We start from the raw sequence: 6,000 nt of genomic DNA on the forward strand, positions 1-6,000 counted from the left end.
ACACTTTGTTTCTTATTCTGTTGAGGCAATCAATTTCAATTTGTATTATTGTCTGCATAAATATGCTGTTGCAGGCACCAGTTTCGTTGTTTTATATGTTGTTGGCTGAGAAAGTAGTGAGGAAGAGAATAAATGTTCTCTCAGATCTGTGGAAGAGTTTCCCCTCGTGACTGCTCTTATATGTACAAAAAATAGCCACTGTATTATTGGAGCTTGCTCTATCTCTACTCTTTCTCTTTCTCTTTCTCTCTCCAAAGGACTTTTGTACTAAGAAAGTCGTTCATGGAAAAGCTGATTACCCCTTGATGTGATCACAAGTCTTCTTTCCACAACCTCATAAATGTGGTGAGCCCAGAGAAAAAAAAAAAACAAACAAACAAAAACCCAAAAAAAGAAAGAGAGTCAGAGAAAGAGAAATAAATCCCCCATCTCTTTTATGTGGTTGATTTGTTTCTTCTTTTAAGCAAGACAAGTGGGATAAAGTGGAGGAGTTTAATTTGGCCTTTCATCTGTATTTTGTTGCAATTAATGGTTATTAAATTAGTTCTTAGTCAAAGCATTAAGTAAGTTGTTTAGGTATTCCTTTTTCATTTCATGCTAGTGCTATGCTAAAGAACAAAAGAACCTAAACTAAATCTTTTGATGTTCATGGAGGTTTCTAAGAGAAGATGATAATTTCACTTGCACCTTAATTGTTTATTATTTTTATAGTCGTATCCTTAATCATTAAAAAGTTGCAAAGTCAATTCATCAGTTTTGAAAATTTTGAAATGTCACCCTGTCCATAAATTTTAACTGACGACTCTAGAATACATAAAATGCCTATATATATATATATATATATATGAACTTGACCCACCATGGGTTCCAATGCTTCTAAAAAAAAAAAAATTATTTAATTTAAGGTAATTTGTTATTTTATAAATTTTAGTGGAGTATAAAGTACATTTCACCTATTAACCATTTGATTTAACCCTAAACTTTAACAATAGTTGTGACATTGCAAAGTTATCAAAAACAACGACTCGATATTGCAATTTTTTAAAGTTTGAGAGTACAATTTGTTAATTGCAAAGGAGATGAAAGCGGAAGAGATAAGTGAAGTTATCTCTAAGACAAACTTAAAAAAACCTAACAGTTGAATTTGGCTTAGGTAACTACAACATATATTATGCAAATTTTTAAATGGTATAGATTTAATTCTGAAATTTTTTTTCATGAGAAATAAAAAATATTTGAAATCAAATCTCAACCATGAAAAAACTACAGTATTTTTTAAACCAAATATAACTAGAATGATGCAATTCCATTGCTTTAGAGCAGAAGCAACCACATGGCTGCGGACAAGCAATTGATTTAGGATAGACTATAGCCTAGAGCTCTTGGTGAATAATTGACCAAGCTTCCAAAAGGATAGAGATAGTGACCTACCTACCTCACACCAAAGGGTAACATGATGAATCATCATTCAAATGAATTGTGTTCTTTTTTTTTTTCCTTTTTTTTTTTTTTTTTTTTTTCTCTCTCTCTCTCTTTTTTCCCATTTTCAACTTTGCATGATTATTGATCAAGATTCTCATGCTAAACAGAGGACATGTCAACATCATAAACAAAATTTCCTAGGCTATCTCTACACTAAATAATTACTTTAGCTTGCCAAACCTATTTAATCCCGTTACTTTTGATCATTAACAAATGCTACCCCCCCCCTGCCCTTTGTGAATTACTACTTCCACATGTCCTCTAAATTATTGCTTTTGTGAATTTTGGGTAAGATGCATGTGAACATCATTAATTTTGTTATCAAATTAGTGTATTATTGAAATTGTCAAACCCTTATAATAACAAGGACCGACTCCTCTTTAGTTCATTTGAACTAGAGAGGATCCAAATTCTTCCTACTCATCGGGGTAAAAAAAATTGAAGAATTAATTAATTATACAAAACTAAGGGAAAACTCGTGAAATATTTAATAAAATTCAAGTTATAGCATAGATCACGTTATAACATTGAGTTTTACATTGCACGGTCTCTCTCTCTTTAATGGAAAATTTTAAAATTAAATTTGAGCTGTTGAAAAAATTATGAGAGATCCCATGTAGTGTGTTTTTTACGGTATTTGAGTGAAATCTTGTCTTATAATCTTATTTGGAAAGAAATTTAATGTATTCGCTGCATTTGAACTGAGTATATTGTAATAATTAAACTTTGGAGTAACTTAATGAGGAAGTACTTGGATTGCTTTAGAGAGTATGCACATATAAAGATAAAAATCACCCACTAATGTTCATCATGGTACATGCATTGCACATGAAATATATTACACATAAATTAAAAAGGCATGGAGTTACATTGAAGAGTCAAAAGTGGTTCCAACAAGATTAAGACCAATTTGGGTTACAACTTTCATATATATATATACCTGCAAAGACTTAATTGGTTTACATTTTGAGTACCCAAAAAGCAGTCAGAGTGGTGAATTCTAGCACAAAATGATGATGTCCACAAGTGGGCATTGAAAAGCTAAATGCCTTTAGATTGTGTATGACTTATTTACCTCCAGATCTCTCTCTCTCTCTCATATATGATCCAATTTGAGGTTTGGTTGGGTAAGGTATCTCCAGCATAGGGCCCATATTTGTCAAACCTTTTTCCATCTTTAGGTAACATGCTAACATGGCTCTTTCATTAGGTTTTTACTTTTTCCTCCAATGATTCCTTTCAAGACCCTTGGAAAGGAGGGGAATTACCTCTCAATAATGCCTCGATGGAAAATATTCAACCACTACCTTCTTTTTTTCTTTTTTCTTTTTTCTCTTTTTTGATGAAATGTGAATATTGATGATGGTGAGGTTGTAACTTCAATTGTATTTTTGGAAAGAAAAGAGTTAAGAGTCGCATTTACACTGTTCCTTCATGTGCGAATCAACACAAAAGCATCATTATTAATCAAATGAGATAATTAATAGTACTATTTATGATGACAATTTATATATAATTTTTTTTTTTTTTTTATTTAGTCGATGTACTACTCATTATTATTCTTTATCTAAAGATGAAGGAGTAAAAATAATAATAATAAAGATTTTGAGAAGAGTTATCCTACCCAAATAGAAAAAGTTTTGATTGCACAAAAGTCTCAACGGGTTGCAAAAAAGCTCTTTTCACATATATCTCTTAGAAAAAAAAAAAAAAAAAAAAAAACACGAAGAAAAGATGTGGTATAAGTAAGAGAAGGAATTTCTGTCCTATACTGGAGGGTGTGCCCAGTTTGTGAGGTGCCACATTGCCTCATTGTGGCATGCAAGCAGGACAAGGCTGAACCATGCCCCCATTTATATATCATGTAAAGCTTCCAAGTGTTAGAGTAATTTTAAAAAAAAAAAATTATTATAACAATTGATAAGTTTTCAAGAAATTAATTAACTTAATTTTCATAAGCTTATAATTACAAATTTAAAAATTAAGTTATAAAATTTTAAAATAATTTTCATGCAAAAGATGGACACGTAGGCATGGTTAATTTGATTCCAATTAGCAGACCTTCAAAGAAATCTTTATCCAAATATTGATTGATAGATGGTGAAGGAAGAGAACTGTGAATTTGTCACTTCAACCGGGCATGTCAGGCTCGATAAGATTGAATTGTCAATATCAATAATGGTGAGAGCCGAGAGGTCTCAACTACCCTTTTTTTCTTCTTTTTTTTTTGGACTAACTAACGCCATTTTCATGACTTTTCGCCTTCTAACTCTTGCTTGCTAAGGCCGCTCGCGGCTCTGCTTTATGCTTTATATGCATGGGCAGAATTAGAGTATTCAATTTGAAGGGGTAAAATTTTTTAAAAAATAATAATTAGAGAGGCAAAAGTTAAATTTTAAAAAATTAAAAAATGTTAGGGAGAGACCACCCTTTGGCTTGGGGGGTGGAACCCTCCAGCCCAAGGGTAGTAAACAAAATAAACGAGGGGGAGGAAATTAATTTTTTGTGGGCCGACCTCATAAAAAAAAAAAGAGAGTTTTAAATGTTTTTTTGGGACTCGAGCCACCAAACCTTGTACTAGTTTCACCCCGGATAAAAATTTGTTAAAAATTTTAGAAGACTTCTTGGGTCCTCCGCCCTGGTGAAGGAGGTACCACAACATTAACATCCAAAAAAATTTGAACTTATAATGTCAATGTCAAATTTTTCAATCACCAATAATGCTTCGGCCTTTTGCATGGCTTTCACACTCACAATGCTAACCACCTTGTCTCCTCCCCCGCCAATAAAGAAATGGCTCGGGCAACCATATCCACATACAGGGTCGAAACTAAGAATTTGTATAGGTCAAAGTAGGAATGAGAAATATGTTAAAATAGGGGGCTAAAGTATAGGTGAAAAATATACTAAAGTTAAAAAGCAGTTTCTTTGACTGGCATTCAGATAAATATTATCGAAACATCATAATTAATAGTAAACAAAATGCAAAATGTGATCTCTATAACAAAAATTTAACAAAACAATACTAGAATTATTATATTTAATAACGAATAAAGAATAAAGAATACATTTTATAATTATTTTGCACGTAACGCATTTTTTAGTTGTACCATATTATTTCATGACTATTGACTAAAATACATATTTAATGAAAATTTTCAAAACATGGGGGTGGCCATAGCCTACCCGCATCTTACACATGGGTCCGTCTCTGTCCACATAAGTCCACAAACTACTCATGAGTTTGCATGACCATAAATCTAAGCTAGGTTGTGGGTCTCCAAACCCACAATTTGCCCAAAAAGATCCACGGCTGACCATTAGGTGGTTCGACTACTCACAAATATTCATTTTGGGAGCTAACGTGAGCACTATGTAGATTATCCAACAATTTATAAAGAGAATGTAATAAAATTTGTCATAAGCTATAGTGAACGTTGCTAAAATAATGGATAAGTGATTAAATTTATCTCTTTCTATAAGCTTAAGCTTTTGAAATAAATGGTAGTTTAACATCGTATCAGAATAAAAGGTCATGAATTCGAATGTTGACTCCGTCAAATGATCCCCATTTAAATTAAATATTTTACGTGTTGGGTCTCACATATTAAAAGAGAGTTTTGGCCCACACGTGAGGAGAAATGTTAAAGTAATGGTTAAATGATTAAATTTACCTCTTCTTACAAGTTTAAACTTTTGGGACAATTGGTAGTTTAACAAGTGTTAGTGTTTGCCAACCTGAAATAACTGGGCTCATGTATCAACTTAATTTATTTCGCTGTAAAATATTTTCTCAGAAAACAATATCTACATTCTGTACATGGTATAGCTGAAAATTATCAAAAAAATTAATTATCAAGAGAAAATTACATCAAAAGATTAGAAAAAAAAAAAGGTTGATGATGTTGGGCATTTTCTTGTTAGAAAGGGAACCTTACAGTTGGGCATGGTGGTAGTGCCTCTTCTTTTTGGGTTGGGCTGCCCGGAATGGCCCGGGCTTGCTAACCAAATTTATGGTAACTACTCTTGCTGAGCTTTGGAATGAAACAGATTTAAAAGCTTAAATTCTTTGCTCCATGATTTTTATATCCTTCAAAATTGGAAAAAAAAAATAATTCAACTTATAATTAGCTTTTCTTTCTTTTTATTTTATTTTATTTTTATTTATTTATTTATTTTCTCTTTTTATTTTTTTTTTCTTCAAATTAGCCTCAATTGTTGTCATGAACAGCGGACCGGTATTTGAAAAACCCATACAGATAAGCTGCTGACCCACTACATGAGCGGGCCCATGCACCACAGTCCAGTAAGTTAGGGTCAAAGGTTGAGTTTCTTTTGTGTTTTTCATTGGGGTAACGCTATAGCATCTCGAGCAGGGCTTCGAACAGATGTTTTAAGTTAAATTTAGAGCGTGTTTGAGATTTCGTTTGAGAAATAGAGTTTTTAAGTTAAAAATAGCTTTCAGGCAAAGCTTTATTTTTAAGCTTTTGTCAAAAATGCGTTTTGACCATTTTTAGG

Source organism: Corylus avellana, chromosome 2 (assembly GCF_965113065.1).
Source record: "Corylus avellana chromosome 2, dhCorAvel1.hap1.2, whole genome shotgun sequence".
In the NCBI taxonomy this organism is placed as follows: Eukaryota; Viridiplantae; Streptophyta; class Magnoliopsida; order Fagales; family Betulaceae; genus Corylus; species Corylus avellana.